At 53.2% G+C, this 19,044-nt stretch overlaps 1 pseudogene; it reads left to right on the top strand.

Annotated features, from left to right (window-relative positions):
* Window positions 1–19,044, top strand: part of LOC129352954 (voltage-dependent L-type calcium channel subunit alpha-1D-like) — a 60,641-nt pseudogene that overhangs the window by 39,953 nt on the left and 1,644 nt on the right.

The following is a 19,044-nucleotide window of genomic DNA, read 5'->3' as shown; positions in this document are numbered from 1 at the left end:
GGGTTCTTTCTGTCTCAGCCGGACGTTGCGTCGCTGGAACCGAGTCTGTCGCAGGAACTGTCGCACTGCTGTCAAATCGGTGACATTCTATTGGCTGGTTCTCCTGCTGGTCTTTCTGAACACCTCACTCAGCGCCTCCGAACACTACAACCAGCCTGACTGGCTGACTCAAGTCCAGGGTAAGCAGCCGTTCAGCGCTGCTGCGCGGCGGTCTCTCTGACGAACGCTGGGCAGCCTTGGTGAGGTAATTTTTTCCGTTTTGCAGACATTGCCAACAAGGTCCTGCTGTCTCTATTCACGGTGGAGATGCTGCTGAAGATGTACAGCTTGGGTCTGGCGCATTACTTCGTGGCCTTCTTCAACCGCTTTGACTGCTTTGTGGTGTGTGGTGGGATCATCGAGACCATTCTGGTGGAGCTGGAGATCATGCCTCCATGGGGATCGCCGTGCTGCGCTGCGTCCGCCTGCTGCGCATCTTCAAGGTCACACGGTGAGAGGTCAAGAGGTCATAGCTTGGCCTCCAGGTGGGACCCAAACTCCTGGTCTCTGATGGTGTCCCTGTGTCTCCCCAGCCATTGGACGGCTCTGTCCAACCTGGTGGCCTCCCTGCTGAACTCCATGAAGTCCATTGCCTCCCTGCTGCTGCTCCTCTTCCTCTTTCTCATCATTTTCGCTCGCTCGCTCGGCATGCAGCTGTTCGGAGGAAAGTTTAACTTCGATGAGACGCAGACCAAGCGGAGCACTTTTGATGCCTTCCCGCAGGCGCTGCTCACCTGTTTCCAGGTATCACGGCAACAGCAGGTGATGTCACCAGCTGAAGGGGCGTGTCCCTGATGATGACTGTGTGTCAGATCCTGACAGGTGAGGACTGGAATGTGGTCATGTATGACGGCATCATGGCGTACGGCGGCCCGGTGTTCCCAGGATGATCGTCTGCGTTTATTTTGTCATCCTCTTCATCTGTGGCAACTGTATCCATGGCAACTAACCAACACCTGGTCGATCAAACGGTTTATTATCGGAGAGCTCTGCTCATCTGACTCTCCATCAGAACTCCCCAAACATCTTCTCCTTACCGACCATCAGACATCCTGCTGAACGTCTTCCTGGCCATCGCCGTGGACAATCTGGCCGGAGGCGACGGGGACGACAAGAAGAAAGAGTGAGAGATGGAGAAGCAGATGGAAAACCTGGCTTTTATCCTGCCTGATGCTCTCCTGTTTTCTCTTCTGCAGAAAGAAGTCTGAGGGTGAGGGAGAGGAGGAGGCCGAAGGAGAAGTGTGAAGGTCAGCAGATCACCAAGGTCACACGTCTCTGACGTGTCCTCAGTTTATTCTAACCTTTGTTTGTCTCTTCAGGTCGACATCGATGAAGATACAGAGTATGAGGAGGAAGAGGAGCTTCCTGAAGGAGAAGACGGTCCGTTCTCACCAAATGATCTGGACCCATTGAACCGACCAGGAACCAGAACTCCTCTCTGCAGCATGTTAGGACAACGTCTGACTCTCCAGAGCAGAATCTCTGCTTCAGTCTTTAGTCAAGTCGATTTTTCCAAATTAAATCCCAAAACTGTTCTCATGAAAGACAGTGAGGATCTGTTAAATGAACCAGAACCAGAATCCTCTGGTCCTGCAGGTTCTGGAAATACAATTGGTTGTTCAAATGGACAAATATTTCAGAAGCTCCAGAAAGGGATTCTGGGAACTAGTGAGTGGTTCCAAAGATCAGGAGTTCTGGAGGTTCAGGGTTAGATGGTTGTACCATCAGTCCAGCCCAGTTCTAACAGCAGACCAGAACCCCTAGGGATCAGGCCTATTATCATCTTGTAGCTGCAGGTCAGTAGGATGAGCTCTGCGTCCAAACAGATGTTTCCCCTCTCTTCTCCTAAGACGGAGGCGTCCAGCTGAAGATGGCCGACCTTGCTCCTCCTAAAGAGAAAGTTCTTCCCATCCCAGAGGGCAGCGCCTTCTTCTGCCTCAGCAAAACAAACCCGTGAGTGTGTGAGCAGCTCAGCATTCACTGCCCTTTACACACACTAAAAAACATTTCAGCAAGCTCAGGGCCGTGCAGAGGCCTGTGAAGGGATTGAACAAAAACACCGTACAGCAACAACCCACATTAATCAAGAATCTAATTGGATCCTACAATATTATTGCCATCATGCAGGGACAATGCAAAGCAAATGTCTATATTTTCCCCAGCAGGAATAAAGTTTCTGTTTCTGCTGACAGATGGAGGCCAATCTGATCTGAGAATGAAGCTGTTAAACAGACCAGAGTTATGAATAAAAACATTTGCTGCCATTTTACTAATTAAGCCCTAAGTACCGGGTGGCAAGTGGGTGGTACCAGGTAGTACCGGGTGGTATCAAGGGGTACCGGTGGTATCGAGGGGTACTGGGTGGTATTGAGGGTATAGGGTGGTACCGGGTGGTATCAAGGGTACCGGGTGGTATCGAGGGTATAGGGTGGTATTGAGGGATACCGGGTGGTATTGAGGGATACCGGGTGGTATTGAGGGGTATAGGGTGGTATTGAGGGGTATAGGGTGATACCGGTGGTATCGAGGGGTACCGGGTGGTATCGAGGGGCACCGGGTGGTATCGAGGGTACCGGGTGGTATCGAGGGGTACCGGTGGTATCGAGGGGTACCGGGTGGTATTGAGGGATACCCGTGGGTATTGAGGGTACCGGGGTGGTATTGAGGGGTCCCGGGTGTATCGAGGGGTATAGGGTGGTACTGGGTGGTATTGAGGGGTACCGGGTGGTATCGAGGGGTACCGGGTGGTATTGAGGGGTCCCGGGTGGTATTGAGGGGTATAGGGTGGTATTGAGGGGTATAGGGTGGTACCGGGTGGTATCGAGGGGTACAGGGTGGTATCGAGGGGTATAGGGTGGTATCGAGGGGTATAGGGTGACATCGAGGGGTATAGGGTGGAATCGAGGGGTACAGGGTGGTATCGAGGGGTACTGGGTGGTATCGAGGGGTATAGGGTGACATCGAGGGGTATAGGGTGGAATCGAGGGGTACAGGGTGGTATCGAGGGGTACTGGGTGGTATCGAGGGGTATAGGGTGCTATCGAGGGGTACCGGGTGACATCGAGGGGTATAGGGTGCTATCGAGGGGTACTGGGTGGTATCGAGGGGTATAGGGTGGTATCGAGACGTATACGACTCATGCCTCATATCAGGATGTCTATAAATCAGACATTATTTGTATCTGTCAGTGGTTCCGACCCAGTCTGCCGGTAGAACCAGGCTTTTAGCAGAATGATGAAGTTAAAGTCAAAGTTTCTCTGCAGCTGAAGCTTTTCTGTGTTTCGGGTCGAGGCGGGTTTTTACCGCTATTGCAGAACAATCAGACCAACGTTTTTATTTACAGAGTATAAAAAATATTCTTGCCCATAATGTGACAGTTAGAGGCTCAGATCCTCATCATCATGGAGTCTGAACAACATGGAGGCAGAAACTCAGAGTCTTTATTAGACTGAAGGCCAGAATCACTTATTTTGATAAATTATTATATTGAGCTAAATATATTGCTGAGGGGTAGAAGCAGGCCTCCAGATATACAGACTAAAAACAAAAAAAATAAAAATAGAAAAAATGTTTGAAAAAGAAAAAAAAACTTAAAAAGGGCATAAAGAGTAAAAGGGGCGGGGCTCAAGCCCCCATAGACCCCCTTCTGCTCGTGCCTGAGCAACCTTCATTGTGTCAAATAACTTCTATTCTCAAAGCCTAAGAAATGCTGAAAATTTTAGATTTTTAACTCAAGTATTTGAGTTTTTGAAAGATAAAGTTGCAGTAAATAAGTTAGTAAAGGTTTGTTGACTCTGGATCTGATCCATCCAGAATCCAGCTGGTTCTGGTTCCATGTGAAGAGACCTGACTCTTTGGTCTGTCTTTCTGTTTGCAGGATCCGTGTCGCCTGCCACACGCTCATCCATCACCACATCTTCACCAACCTCATCCTCGTCTTCATCATCCTCAGCAGCTGCTCATTGGCTGCTGAGGATCCAATCAGAGCGCACTCCTTCAGGAACAATGTGAGTCTCACAGCCTCCTCACTAACACCCAGCTCTGTGATGTCACAGGTGATGTCATCAGTACGCCTCTGGGTTGGCATTGGGAGGGGCGGGGCTTCAGAAGGTGTCTGGGTAGGTCTGGGTCAGTGAGTAACCGGGTCAACGAGGCAGAAATAAGAGAAAAGAGAGAAAAATTACAACACACTCACACACACACACACACACACACACACACACACTCACACACACACACAACCACACACACTCACACACACTCACACATACACACAACCACACACCCCCCCCACACACACACACACACACACACACTCACACACACACACACACACACTCACACACACACACACACTCACACACACACCCACACACACACACACACACACACACCTCACACACACACACTCACTCACACACACACACTCACACACACACCCACACACACACACACACTCACACACACACTCACACACACACACACTCACACACACACTCACACACACACACACTCACACACACACTCACACACACACACACTCACACACACACTCACACACACACTCACACACACACACACTCACACACACACTCACACACACACACTCACACACACACACACTCACACACACTCACACACACACACTCACACACACACTCACACACACACACACTCACACACACACTCACACACTCACACACACACACTCACACACACCCACACACACACACACACTCACACACACTCACACACACACACACTCACACACACACTCACACACACACACACTCACACACACACTCACTCACACACACACTCACACACACCCACACACACACTCACACACACACACCCCCACACACACCCCCACACACACCCACACACACACACACACACACACTCACACCACACCACCACACACACACCCACACACACACTCACACACACACACACACACACACACTCACACACACACTCACACACACACACACTCGTCTCTGAACTCAGATTTCTTGAGGTTCTGTTTCTGATTGTGACCCGTTTCCCTCGGTCCAAATTTCACTCCAATCAATCTGATCTGTTCTTCCTCCATAGGTGGAAATAAATGTGATGGTTTTCAAACCGTCTGCAGTCTGAATGTTGCACTTTATGAGACTTTTACGTCATAAGAGAAGAATCCAGACGGTGAATCCAAACATGGTTTGAAAATGATAGTAATGAAAGGCAGTCTGAGTCAGTCCTGGTCCAACTCCAAACAGAACCGGTCAGAACCGGGTCGGACGCTGCAGTCAGTTTTCTTTCTTTGTGTGCTGACCGTCTGGTGACCGAGGCGACGCTCTCAGCAACTTTACAATCCATCCAGGCGGCAGCCATCTTTACTAAAGTCCATCTCGAAGGCGGCCATTTTTCCTAACCCTAAACCGTTCACACAGAAATCTGTCGGTTTAATCAGTAGTGGAAGCGAACATGAAGTTAGCACCGAGACCAGCTGAGTGAAGAAATAATTATTTCATGAGAATCCCAGGACAGACGCCTGAGGTACAGCTTGATGACTGCTGGTCCAAACCTGTTGCTCACCTGCAGCAGCTTTGGACAGGAATGTGTTTCCTGGAAATGATTGTACTTCCTGTCTGAGTCTGAACTTCCTGTGTGTCTCTAGATTCTGGGTTACGCTGACTACGCCTTCACCTCCATCTTCACCGTGGAGATTCTGCTGAAGGTAGCAATCTGTCGGCAGGAAGTCTCGGACCTGAGCTTCCCTTGTGACTTCCTGTCTGTTCCTCTCAGATGACGGTCCACGGCGCGTTCCTCCACCAGGGATCCTTCTGCAGGAACTGGTTCAACCTCCTGGACCTCCTGGTCGTCAGCGTCTCGCTCGTCTCCTTCTTCCTGCAGTCAGTATTTATTTACCAAGGGCCCATGCAGCCAGACTCTAGCTTGACCTCCAGAAACAGTTTTCTAGATGCTTTCGTGCCTCCATGGCCTCCTGCTGTGAACGGGGGCCATGCTGACCACCAACACATGTTGATACTCCAGTCCTGCCTGTTTTAATTCTCCCTGGGTTGGCAGGAATCACATTGGCTGAACTTTGCTGCCTCCTAGTGGTCAGAGTTATGCCCCAGTTAGCTTTAGAAAATCGAGTTTCTTCAGAATCCGTTTCAAGCAGAAGCATGTGGTTTTTCTAGAAGTGTAAATAAATTCAGACAGTAAGAGCCCCAGGGCTCCAGACCTTCTCCTGTCTGGTCCCATCAGAAGTTTTCTGGTTCCTCTGTGTGTCTGCAGCTCCAGCGCCATCTCTGTGGTGAAGATCCTTCGAGTCCTCCGGGTGCTGCGACCTCTCAGAGCCATCAACAGGGCCAAAGGACTGAAGGTAACTGACCCCTGATGGTGAGGATGTGAGGGTTGGGGCTGGGTCGGGTCTCAGAGGTTCTGGCCTGGTTCTGGTCATCCAGGTGTTAAGTCTCTCTGGTGTGTGTTGCAGCATGTGGTCCAGTGTGTTTGTGGCGATCCGGACCATCGGGAACATCATGATCGTCACCACGCTGCTGCAGTTCATGTTCGCCTGCATCGGCGTCCAGCTCTTCAAGGTTCCTCCGCCGTTCACCCGGCCCAGACCCGGCCCTGACCCGACTCAGGCCCGGCTCTGGCACCGGCTCTGGCACCGGCTCTGGCACCGGCTCTGGCACCGGCTCACTCTGCTTCTGCTTGCAGGGGAAGTTCTACCGCTGCACCGACGAGGCCAAGCACTCCGGAACAGTGCAAGTGAGTCAGAGAGGCAGTTCTGGTCCAGTTCTGGTCCAGTTCTGGTCCAGTTCTGGTCCAGTTCTGGTCCGGCTCTGGTTCCGCTCAGGCTGAACCAGGTGTGTCTGCAGAGGAACCTTTGTTGTCTACAAGGACGGAGACGTGAGCCACCCCATGGTCAGGGAGCGCATTTGGCTGAACAGTGACTTCAACTTCGACAACGTCCTGATGGGGATGATGGCGCTCTTCACCGTGTCCACCTTCGAGGGCTGGCCCGCGTCAGTATCCCACCTTCATCAGCTCTTCTCCCTCAGCTGGCTCTGAACGTTTTGTGTCTCGGTTCTCCAGACTCCTCTACAAAGCCATCGACGCCAACGGAGAGAACTCGGGTCCGATCTACAACTACAGGGTGGAGATCTCCATCTTCTTCATCGTTTACATCATCATCATCGCCTTCTTCATGATGAACATCTTTGTGGGTTTTGTCATCATCACCTTCAGAGAGCAAGGGGAGCAGGAGTACAAGAACTGTGAGCTGGACAAGAACCAGGTAAGACCCAGACCTATTGGACCAGAACCTTGGCAAAAGTCCAAATCAGTTTGAGGACACAATGTCTTCATGAGACATTGTCCATACAAACCTCCAGAAACAATCACTCTGACTAAAGGAGGACATCAGGCTCCTTTAGAACTCCAAAGGTCCAACAGAACCGGCTTGTCTTTGTCCCTGTTCTGTCTCAGCGGGGTGCAGGTCCACCCAGAGCAGGACCCTCCTCTTCCTCAGTCAGGCCTCATGTTCCTCCATGTTTCTTTGATGGTTTCTAAACGCAGAAAAGAATCACATTTTAGCAAAAGATCATCGTTAAGCATCATTTGACCTGCTGGATGAGCGAAGACTCCCAAACCGGGCGTTCAGTGGCGTCTGTCTCCAGTCTGTGTGGATCCACACGTAGCAAAAGTTCTGTTTCTGCTTCAGGACTAAAACGACAGAATGAGTGTCCTGATTGTTGCTGCAGTCTGAAACGCCAGGACTGTCCACCATGTTGGACCCAGTTCTATATGATGGGCTTGATTTGGGTCTGGATCTGTTGGTCTTGTAAAGTCCACTCAGAACATTGTCTGGTCCGATTCAGACCCAAACAGTTCAGTTCTGTCAGCTTCCGTGAAATGTCTGGAATAATAATGTTGGATCAGTTTCTGTCCTCGGTCCAATCGTTGGGCTGCAGGACGCTCTGCCTCAGGTCTGTCCCATGTCTCCTGCCTCTGTCTCAGCGTCAGTGCGTGGAGTACGCCTTGAAGGCTCAGCCTCTGAAACTCTACATCCCAAAGAACCCAGTTCAGTACAAGTTCTGGTCCATCATCAACTCCACGGGGTTTGAGTACGTCATGTTCGTCCTGATTCTGCTCAACACCGTCACTCTGGCTGTGCAGGTCGGTACTGGTCCTGTTCGTCAAAGCCGATCCAGTCGGGCCAAAGCGAGCTGAGTGTTTTCTGTGCTGCAGCACTACGAGCAGTCCAAGACCTTCAGCTACGTCATGGACATCCTCAACATGGTCTTCACCGGACTCTTCACCATAGAGATGCTGCTGAAGCTGCTGGCCCTGCGGCTCCGGGTGCAGAACCGAATGAGGACGGAAATCGATCGGCCCGCATCCTGCACAGCGTCTCATGTCTTCCTTGTCCTTGCAGCAACTACTTTGTGGACGCCTGGAACTCCTTCGACGCTCTAATCGTGGTCGGCAGCGTGGTGGACATTGTGGTGACGGAGTTCAGCGTGAGCAGCAGATCACAGTGAAAAAATCACGTCTCAAGTATAAAAATCGACTTTCATGCAGGGCTTAATGAATGTTTGTTTTCAGAGCGCGAGGACAGCTCCAGGGTCTCCATCACCTTCTTCCGCCTGTTCCGAGTGATGCGACTGGTCAAGCTCCTGAATAAAGGGGAGGGCATTCGCACGTTGCTGTGGACATTCATCAAATCGCTGCAGGTTAGCTGGGCGGGGTTAGCGAGGCGGGGTTAGCGGGGCGGGGTTAGCGAGGCGGGTTAGCGGGCGGGGTTAGCGAGGCGGGGTTAGCGGGGCGGGGTTAGCGAGGAAGGGTTAGCGGGGCGGGGTTAGCGGGGCGGGGTTAGCGAGGCGGGGTTAGCGGGGCGGGGTTAGCGAGGCGGGTTAGCGGGGCGGAGTTAGCGAGGCGGGGTTAGCGGGGCGGGGTTAGCGAGGCGGGGTTAGCGGGGCGGGGTTAGCGGCGGGGTTAGCGGGGCGGGGTTAGCGAGGAAGGGTTAGCGAGGCGGGGTTAGCGGGGCGGGGTTAGCGGGGCGGGGTTAGCGAGGCGGGGTTAGCGGGGGGGCGGGGTTAGGCGGGGTTAGCGAGGCGGGGTTAGCGGGGCGGGTTAGCGGGGCGGGGTTAGCGGGGCGGGGTTAACCAGAGAGCAGGTAGTAAACAAAGAAAGTTGGCAAAATGTTAAATGCCTGAAAATCGTGGATTAAGTGAATCAGAAGGTGGAAAGACTCCAGAAAATCACTGGGATCAAAAATCATAAACAAACAAACCTTCAGGTTGCTGGTGAGCCATCAGTCGGGTTGTCGGGTTCAAGCCCGCTGCCTGGCTTTGGGGCGCCGGGTCAGACTTCGACTCTCCCCTTCCTCTCCCTGCAGGCTCTGCCGTATGTCGCTCTGCTCATTGCCATGATCTTCTTCATCTACGCTGTCATCGGCATGCAGGTGAGTTCACACACAGGTAAGCCTGCAGGGGGCACTGTTTGGAGTCCAGACACCAGAGCCGAGGTTCTGCCCCAGAACCTGAGCGCAGTAGGACTAGGTTCTGACCAATGTTCCCTCTAAGCTGCGCCTGCGCAATCGCGCACTGCTCACATATTCTCAGCGCACAAGAAAATCTATGTAGCGCATAAAATAAAGTCCAACGTAAAGTGGACATTGAGCAGACATCAGTTTTGACTATGGACCAATAAAATTTTTTTTTCCGTACTACTTTGTGATCGAACTCAGTGAGTGACAGGAATCCAGCCAATGATACGATACGGTTCACTTTCGCTACGTGGGTTACGTGCCTTGGTCATATGGCCGTGCAGGTGAGAATAGTGTTAGTGAACAACCACTGGAGAAGTGAGAAGGGCAGACGTGAAAAAAAAACTGTAATTAAATATTTTACAAGAATTTATACCGTATCACAAGCTACAGAAAACATTTCATTGTGCAAAATGTGAATGTTTTAATCTGAACAAACATTTATGTCTGAAAGGTGTAATGTCTCATTTCTCACCCTGGCTGAAGCAGGACTCTTACTTATAGCATGCATCTCATGAACAGCAATGTTTTATTTTCTTTTTATTTTAATTGAGCAAATCACTTAAAAGCAAACGAATGAAAATTGCTGATGTAATTTGATTTTTTTAATAAGCCATGCAACTTTCTATGATCCCAGATTTATGATACTTGTGCGTGGCCACGCCGTGTACACTGATGATGCTCAGTGGTCCTCAGTGTGTTCAGGAAGCTTGTGTGTACGCCCCACACACATGAAACATTAGAGGGAACATTGGTTCTGACTGACTCTGTTCCCTCTGCTGCGTCTGGCAGACGTTTGGGAAGATCGCGATGCAGGACTACACTCAGATCAACAGAAACAACAACTTCCAGACGTTTCCTCAGGCCGTGCTGCTCCTCTTCAGGTCAGAGGCTTCTCCTCTCATTCTGATGCTCAGCGCCCGGTCTCTGCTGGTTTACCTGTGTGTGTGTGAACAGGTGTGCCACAGGTGAAGCATGGCAGGAGATCATGCTGGCCAGCCTTCCAGGGAAACGCTGCGATCCGGAGTCGGACTACGAACCAGGAGAGGAGTTCAGCTGCGGAAGCAACTTCGCCATTGTTTACTTCATCAGCTTCTTCATGCTGTGTGCTTTCCTGGTGGGAATCTGAACATTCCTAGAATGTTCCCATAACGTTCCCAGAACATTTCTCTGTTTGGACCAGAACCTGAGCACATTTCTCTTTCTCTCACTTAGATCATCAACCTGTTTGTTGCCGTCATCATGGACAACTTTGACTATCTGACGCGGGATTGGTCCATCCTGGGGCCACATCACCTGGATGAATTCAAAAGGATCTGGTCGGAGTACGATCCAGAGGCCAAGTAGGTTCTGAAGAGGTTCTGCTTCCTGTCAGTGGTTCAGTTCTTCTGTGAGCTCAGTTTATGATCAGCTTCTTCCGATTACGTAGATCTGAGATGTTCCTGAGTTCTGCTGCTGCCATTTGGAGCAGAAACTGGAGTCACCGATCTGTGGAACGTTTTGTTTCCTCAGAGGTCGGATCAAACATCTGGATGTGGTGGCGCTGCTCCGGAGGATCCAGCCTCCTCTGGGGTTCGGCAAGCTCTGTCCGCACAGAGTGGCCTGCAAGGTGAGCAGGACTGACCCGACCCCGGTCCGCCTTAACACAACCCCGGTCCGCCTTAACACAACCCCGGTCCGCCTTAACCCAACCCCGGTCCGCCTTAACACAACCGGTCCGCCTTAACACAACCCCGGTCCGCCTTAACACAACCCCGGTCCGCCTTAACACAACCCTGGTCCGGTCCACCTTAACACAACCCCGGTCCGCCTTAACCCAACCCCGGTCCACCTTAACACAACCCCGGTCCACCTTAAACCCCGGTCCGCCTTAACACAACCCCGGTCCGCCTTAACACAACCCCGGTCCGCCTTAACCCAACCCCGGTCCGCCTTAACCCAACCCCGGTCCGCCTTAACCCAACCCGGTCCGCCTTAACACAACCCCGGTCCGCCTTAACACAACCCCGGTCCGCCTTAACACAACCCCGGTCCGCCTTAACACAACCCCGGTCCGCCTTAACACAACCCCGGTCCGCCTTAACACAACCCTGGTCCGGTCCACCTTAACACAACCCCGGTCCGCCTTAACCCAACCCCGGTCCACCTTAACACAACCCCGGTCCACCTTAACACAACCCCGGTCCGCCTTAACACAACCCCGGTCCACCTTAACACAACCCCGGTCCCCCTTAACCCGACCCCGGTCCGCCTTAACACAACCCCGGTCCGCCTTAACACGACCCCGGTCCGCCTTAACACAACCCCGGTACGCCTTAACACAACCCCGGTCCGCCTTAACACAACCCCGGTCCGCCTTAACACAACCCCGGTCCGCCTTAACACAACCCCGGTCCGCCTTAACACAACCCCGGTCCGCCTTAACACAACCCGGTCCGCCTTAACACAACCCCGGTCCGCCTTAACACAACCCCGGTCCGCCTTAACCCAACCCCGGTCCGCCTTAACACAACCCCGGTCCGCCTTAACACAACCCCGGTCTGCCTTAACACAACCCCGGTCCGCCTTAACACAACCCCGGTCCGCCTTAACACAACCCCGGTCCGCCTTAACACAACCCCGGTCCGCCTTAACACAACCCCGGTCCGCCTTAACACAACCCCGGTCCGCCTTAACACGACCCCGGTCTGTCTGTCTCGACTGTTCTCTGCCGGGTCTGTTCAGGGCTGGTTCTGGTTCTGGTTCTGGGTTCCTACTGATGCTTGGCAGAAGTTCCAATGTTTCTCTGAAACCAAACTCCACAGCTCCAGCTAGTCAGCAGTTAGTGGCGGAGTGTGTGAGGGTTGGTTTGTCCTTCAGGCGTAAAGCAGTCAGAGTTCCTGCAGGAGTTCTGGTTCTGTCCGTTACCCCTGAACAGAACCTGAGTCGTCCTTTCCCTGTGCACCGCAGCGCCTGGTGGCCATGAACATGCCTCTGAACGCCGACGGCATGGTGACCTTCAACGCCACGCTGTTCGCTCTGGTTCGCACCGCGCTCAAGATCAAGACCGAAGGTACGTGACGACCTTCAGCTGGGATGACTCAGTTCAGATTTCTTTTCATGATGTATTAAAAGATAAAGACATGTTAGCTCTGCTGAATTAGCCAGACATGGAACATAAATCGCAGTATCATCTGCATATAAAGTGACTTTTCAGCTGCGCTTGTCTTTAATCTGTTTAACATCATCCCACCAACACACTCAGATGGTTCAGGTATGAACTTCTAACCTGTCTTTGGCTCCGCCCCCTGGGTGCTGCGACAGGTAACCCTGAGCAGGAGAACGAGGAGCTGAGGGCGATCATCAAGAAGATCTGGAAGCGGATGAAGCCGAAGCTGCTAGATGAGGTCATCCCGCCACACGAAGGTAAAGCGACCAGCCTGCAGGGACAAGCCGGGTCTCCGTCCGCCGGTCTGCAGACTCAACCTGTCTCTCTCCATCTGCAGAGGAGGAAGTCACCGTCGGGAAGTTTTATGCAACTTCCTCATTCAGGATTATTTCAGGAAGTTCAGGAAGAGGAAGGAGAAAGGAAACGTGACGGGAGAGTCTGACTCTACCAATCCGTCTGCTGTCCAGGTTAAGCCATGTTGTCTCACAAACTCTGAGCTTTTCAAAAGCTTTTTAAACGTTTTGCTGCCACCTAGTGGTCAAATGTGACTTCTGCAGAGAAATGTCCAGGGCCTCATGTCTAATACGCACACTAAATGTGCGGCGCCATATTTTACGCATAAGTCGGCATGTATAAAAATGAACTTTGCGTCAAAGTTTACATAAATACATGAACATTTTTTCCCTGGTGTGAAAATATGTGGCAGAAACACAAACCTTTTCTGTGGACAAGAATAAAGTAGAGAGACAAAACTCATCAAAATCCACTGAAATATGATTCAGTTATTTAGACCAGGAAGCATCAAACCCAATGATTTTATGATTTTCATATTTTATTGTTTAGATGATAAAACTGAACCGATTTATCCTCAGACAATAAGCCAGCACAAAATAAAGAAAAGAAAATAAAGATGTGAAAACATCACAACATGTAAATAATACATTTATTCAGTTTGTCTCATAAAGACAAAACGATTCGTCTGAATGAATCAATGACTGATTTATTCAAGAGAAACCAGGGCTGATCGATAGGTTTGATTACTGGAGGTGATCAATAGGTTTGATTACTGCAGCTGATCGATAGGTTTGATTACTGCAGCTGATCGATAGGTTTGATTACTGCAGCTGATCGATAGGTTTGATTACTGCAGCTGATCGATAGGTTTGATTACTGCAGCTGATCGATAGGTTTGATTACTGGAGGTGATCGATAGGTTTGATTACTGGAGGTGATCGATAGGTTTGATTACTGCAGGTGATCGATAGGTTTGATTACTGCAGCTGATCAATAGGTTTGATTACTGGAGGTGATCGATAGGTTTGATTACTGGAGGTGATCGATAGGTTTGATTACTGCAGGTGATCAATAGGTTTGATTACTGCAGGTGATCAATAGGTTGATTACTGGAGGTGATCAATAGGTTTGATTACTGGAGGTGATCGATAGCTTTGATTACTGCAGGTGATCAATAATCTCAGGTATAGCTGCTCCTGTGGCTCTGATGGAGAACATGGAGCCATTGATCAGAGATCATATTGATCTGCTGGTTTATTGGCGTTTAGATTGATCCAGACTGATCATCCTGGGACTCTGAGCAGAACTTGAAGCAGGTTCTGGTCCCGGTCCCGGTTTGGTCCCGGTTCCGGTCCCGGTTCTGGTCCCGGTCCCGGTTCCGGTTCTGGTCCCGGTCCCGGTTCTGGTTCCGGTACCGGTTCTGGTCCCGGTTCTGGTCCCGGTTCCGGTCCCGGTTCTGGTCCCGGTTCCGGTCCCGGTTCTGGTCCCGGTCCCGGTTCCGGTTCTGGTCCCGGTCCCGGTTCTGGTTCCGGTCCCGGTTCTGGTCCCGGTTCTGGTCCCGGTTCCGGTCCCGGTTCTGGTCCCGGTCCGGTTCTGGTTCCGGTCCGGTTCCGGTCCCGGTTCCGGTCCCGGTTCTGGTTCCGGTCCCGGTTCTGGTCCCGGTCCCGGTTCTGGTTCCGGTCCCGGTTCCGGTCCCGGTTCTGGTTCCGGTCCCGGTCCCGGTTCCGGTCCCGGTTCCGGTCCGGTTCTGGTCCCGGTCCCGGTTCTGGTCCCGGTCCCGGTTCTGGTTCCGGTCCCGGTTCCGGTCCCGGTTCTGGTCCTGGTTCCGGTCCTGGCTCCGGTCCCGGTTCCGGTCCCGGTTCTGGTCCCGGTCCCGGTCCCGGCTCCGGTCCCGGTCCCGGTACTGGTCCTGGCTCCGGTCCCGGTTCTGGTCCGGTTCTGGTCCCGGTCCCGGTCCTGGTTCTGGTCCTGGTTCCGGTCCCGGTTCTGGTCCCGGTCCCGGTCCTGGTTCCGGTCCCGGTCCCGGTCCCGGTTCCGGTCCCGGTTCTGGTCCTGGTTCCGGTTCCGGTCCCGGTTCCGGTCCCGGTCCCGGTCCTGGTCCCGGTTCCGGTCCCGGTTCTGGTCCTGGTTCTGGTCCTGGTTCTGGTCCCGGTTCTGGTCCTGGTTCTGGTCCTGGTTCCGGTCCCGGTTTCTGGTCCCGGTCCCGGTCCTGGTTCCGGTCCGGTCCGGTTCCGGTCCCGGTTCTGGTCCTGGTTCTGGTCCTGGTCCCGGTCCCGGTCCTGGTTCCGGTCCCGGTCCCGGTTCCGGTCCCGGTTCTGGTCCTGGTTCTGGTCCTGGTTCCGGTCCCGGTCCCGGTCCGGTTCCGGTCCCGGTTCTGGTCCTGGTTCCGGTCCCGGTTCTGGTCCTGGTTCCGGTCCCGGTTCTGGTCCTGGTCCCGGTCCGGTCCTGGTTCCGGTCCCGGTCCCGGTTCCGGTCCCGGTTCTGGTCCTGGTTCCGGTCCCGGTTCTGGTCCTGGTTTCGGTCCCGGTTCTGGTTCCGTCCCGGTTCCGGTCCCGGTTCTGGTTCCGGTCCCGGTTCCGGTCCCGGTTCTGGTCCTGGTTCGGTCCTGGCTCCGGTCCCGGTCCCGGTCCCGGTTCCGGTCCCGGTCCCGGTTCTGGTCCCGGTTCCGGTCCCGGTTCTGGTCCCGGTCCCGGTTCCGGTCCCGGTTCCGGTCCCGGTCCCGGTTCTGGTCCCGGTTCCGGTCCCGGTCCCGGTCCCGGTCCCGGTTCTGGTCCCGGTTCTGGTCCTGGTCCTGGTCCGGTTCCGGTTCCGGTCCCGGTCCCGGTCCTGGTCCCGGTTCCGGTCCCGGTTCTGGTCCCGGTCCCGGTTCCGGTCCCGGTCCTGGCTCCGGTCCCGGTCCTGGCTCCGGTCCCGGTCCCGGTCCTGGTCCCGGTTCCGGTCCCGGTTCTGGTCCCGGTCCCGGTTCTGGTCCCGGTCCCGGTCCTGGTCCTGGTCCCGGTTCCGGTCTGGTCCTGGTCCCGGTCCCGGTCCCGGTCCCGGTCCCGGTCCCGGTCCGGCTGGCCCGCCTTGTGGACAGAAACATCTCTACCCTGTAGCTTCTGCTCTGCTTCCTGTGTTCAGGTTTAAAGCGGCTGCAGGTTCTGCTGCTCCGTCTGGCTGCAGGTCTCATCATTTATGTGGAGTTTAGTCTTTACAATTTATTATTTGGATTTCTGTGACCTTATGCGCCCCGAGAGCAACTTGGAAATCAAATATAGAATCGTTATTATGCTAAAGACGTGTACTGCGACAAAGACGTTGCCATGGCTTCACGTGGCGGCAGACTTCCTGGTATTTATACTAATTTACATTAATATGTATTTAGGGAGGCGACGGGCGGAGCAGCAGCTGCTCTGCTTCCTGTAAATTAGGATTTAGAAAGGAAAGGCGCCGGGACCGCAGGCTTTATACATCTGGACTCGTTTGTGCGCCGCACTTTTCTAAATTTGTCCTAGTCCAAGTTTTAGTGTGAAAACTGTGAGTGTTTGATGCATGGGGCCATAACAGCATCTGTGGAAAAAAGCTGAAACATTTTGTGTGAATCATCATTACGTCGTCTTCGGTTCCCAGTTTCACCTCCTGAGGCAGAAAGTAATTTCTCTGTGTTTGCTGCAGCTGTGTAAGGCGGGTCTGAAGACGCTGCAGGATCTGGGTCCAGAGATGCGTCTGGCTCTCAACGAAGACCTGCAGGACGAGGAGGAGGCGCTGATGGACGGCGAAGATCTGGAGAACAACGCTGCCTACAAGGTGCCAACCCCCATAGGCCCGGGGCCGGTCCAAGGCCCCGCCCGGGGGCCTACCCACGGCCCCGCCCGGGGGCCTACCCCAGGGCCCCGCCCGGGGGCCTACCCCAGGGCCCCGCCCGGGGCCTCTATCCAGCCTCCTCAGACTTTCTGTTCTATGTCTGCAGGCCGAAAACGGATTTGGACCAGAGACTCGTCGAGGCTCCATACTGACACCTACTGGTAAAATGCATCTGAACCTTCCTTTGCTCCTTCCATCATCATCCTCACTTATAGAATATCAGATTCTTAAAATCAGACCCTCAATGACCTTTAACCTCAAAAAAGGAAATGATCAAATACTTACCATCAGCTTCAATCTGAGCATGAACAGCAGGGGGCAGTAGAGCAACCCGAGCATGTTTCAACCAGAACTTCTCAAACTGTGATGCCGCTGACAGTGGGCGGGGCTTCTCTTGCAGGCGATGGCGGCGTCTCAAACGGCGGACTCATCCACCGAGTCGGGGTCGCTCAGCAAGATGGCAAATGGAAACGAACATGACAAGCATCTTCTTCGTGGAGACAGCGTGAGGTCATCAGTGAGTCATCTTCGCCGGGGTTCCGTGAAGAACAGCCTGACAGACTCCGCCCACACGAGACCGTCATACTACAAATATGGACGGTGTGTCATTTCTTTTGCCCCAAAGAGGCGTCCTACTGGACGGTGCTATGCTAACATGCTAACTGCTTAGCGCTCAGGCAGCATAGACCATCTTCCACAGTAATATGGTCTCAGCTGATGATGATATCATCAGATGCCTCCTTTGCTGTCGCTGCTCCTCTTTATATCTCGTAAAAGTAAAACTTAAAACATTTAGCTTTTCAGGATCTGAAATCTGTTTTCCATCTGTTCGTCTGCAGGGAGACTCCAGGGACAGAGACTCCAGGGACAGAGACTCCAGGGACAGAGACTCCAGGGACAGATCCTGGAGGAACGGAGACCTGGATGACTACGGAGAGCAGGGTTACTGCAGCCGAGAGGAGGACAACGAGAGCATCACCTCCCGAGACAGGTAAGCAACGTGCAGGAAGTGATTCCAGTCGCTTAGCAACAGGCAGGAAGTGCAGACAATATTGTTCAAGGGACAGGTCTGTGTGAAGGACAGTCTATCACACCATCGTCCAGCCGGACGAGTCTATTGACTTCCAGACTAAATACATGAATAATGTCCAGTAGGGGGCAGTAAGGCTCCACAGTTTCACTGATAATTTGCCATCAGAGAACAGAATGATGGAGTCAGCACAGAAATATAAACATAATATTTATGACAACGTGGCATTTAGCAGCAGCATATGCATGTGCAATGCTAACATGCTAACTTCAGCCATGTTGACAGCTTTATTCAACTAAAGGTTTACAGCCAACTAAATTAGCACTTTGGAAAATTATTTTAGAGTAAGCTAAACATGCTAAAGGTGTTCAACATTAGCAAAAACATAACAAGCAAAGAATTAGCTCTGCTTCTAGCGCATTAGCAGATTAGTGGAGGAGCGCAACTGCTGTCATCAGGTGTGTGGGCGGAGCTTGACCAGGACCGGTCCATGTCCCGCCTCCACCCTGCAGGGCAACGCTGGCAGCTGATGGGCTGGATTATTTATCCTCTGATTGTGTTCTCAGACATTATCCAGACGACTCGTCGCTGTACAGAGACCGCCACGATGGCCACGCCCCCTACAGCAACGGTAGCTATGGCGATGGTTACAGCGAGGGCAGGAGGACGACTCGCAGACGCCTACTTCCTGCCACACCCACAGGTGATAGAATGACTCCCAGCTGACATGATGGGTGTGACATCACAGCCGGCCGAGCGCTGCGTTTGTTTTGCTTCCCAGGCCGGAAACCGTCCTTCAACATCCAGTGTCTGAGGCGCCAGGGCAGCAGCGACGACCTGCCGATTCCCGGGACGTACCACCCCACATCACCACCGCGACGTGCACGACCTCAGGTGACCCCAGACAGCTGCCCCAGACACACACCCACCTGTTCCCCAGGTAACCGCACCTCTCCTCGCCAGGCTGTCAGCGGCTATGACTCCCGCCGTTCCTCCGCCCGCTCCGCCGCCGTGTCCTCGGCGTCCTGGGCCAAGCCGTGTCCCCGCCGCGGGCGGCTCCTCTACGCGCCGCTCATCCTGGTGGAGGAGGAGGGCAGCCCGCCCTGGGGACGAGGGCAAGAATGGAGGGGCAGCAAGAGGTGA

The sequence above is a fragment of the Poeciliopsis prolifica genome, unplaced genomic scaffold, assembly GCF_027474105.1.
Source record: "Poeciliopsis prolifica strain line A6 unplaced genomic scaffold, Auburn_PproV2 SCAFFOLD082, whole genome shotgun sequence".
In the NCBI taxonomy this organism is placed as follows: Eukaryota; Metazoa; Chordata; class Actinopteri; order Cyprinodontiformes; family Poeciliidae; genus Poeciliopsis; species Poeciliopsis prolifica.
This window is presented reverse-complemented; position numbering and strand designations above follow the sequence as displayed.